Source organism: Habropoda laboriosa, unplaced genomic scaffold, assembly GCF_001263275.1.
Source record: "Habropoda laboriosa isolate 0110345459 unplaced genomic scaffold, ASM126327v1 scaffold523, whole genome shotgun sequence".
Taxonomy (NCBI): Eukaryota; Metazoa; Arthropoda; class Insecta; order Hymenoptera; family Apidae; genus Habropoda; species Habropoda laboriosa.
The window spans coordinates 43,962-44,897 of record NW_017100752.1 but is presented as its reverse complement, the minus strand read 5'-3'; positions in this window follow the sequence as shown (position 1 = coordinate 44,897).

Sequence of the window (936 nt, the reverse complement as noted above, 5' to 3'; positions counted from 1 at the left end):
TCTCCCTTTTCCCAAGCTTTCCCTCCTTTTTCCCCCCGGCTCAACTTCTTCTCCCTCTTTCACCCCGTCCTCTCCCTCCCCCTTCTCCTTTTATCTGCCCTAAGCTAGACACGGTACACGTTTAATTTCCGCCCTCTCAGCTCGACGATACGACCGGAGGTCGCAAAAACGCGCGGAAGGGGCTGGTAAACGATAATGGCGAGTGTATCTTATAATTCCGCAAGGCTGAACGAACTCGAGTTTTGTCACTTGAGCTTCCGCTTCGTCCTTGTGCATCCTCGCGTGTAATCGTACCATCAGCCACGCACACGCAGGCACACGGACACTGCAATCACGGTTTTGTCTCTCCGTGAAATTGTTGTTCTATTACTTGTAATTAAAATATAAATCTGTGCGTACGTGTTTTTTATTGTAATATTGAGGTGCGCGCTTACGACGTCGAATTAATTACGTTTATTTGTTCGGTTCGTAATTAAAGCTGAATTATTCTTTTTTTACCTTGTTTGTGTAATTAAATTCGCGGCATAAATTACGGCACAAAGGTGACACAAAGGGAAAGTCACGTTTTTGGCGAAATTTCATTATTGTTGCAACTTTTGTTTTAAGTTTGCGAAACAGAGAATTGTTAATTATGAATTCTTCTGTGAAATTTTATACCGAGGTACGCTTTGCTGTGTGATACGATTCTGAAGAATTGAATTGCTGTGCTAATTTGGTGCAAAAATTTTAACTTAAGTTTCCATTGCTAATTATGAGGGTTGTGACAGTAGGGTTCGAAGATTTCGGCATTAATGCAAATTCTTTGAACTTTCTCATTGGAAAAATTAAAGTCTTTAAGTAATTATTAATTAAAATAGAGTAATTAACGCGATCCATTTCATTATCTTTCTGCAGAACTTTGAAAAGTGAAACAATCCCAGAAAATAGCTTCTCTGT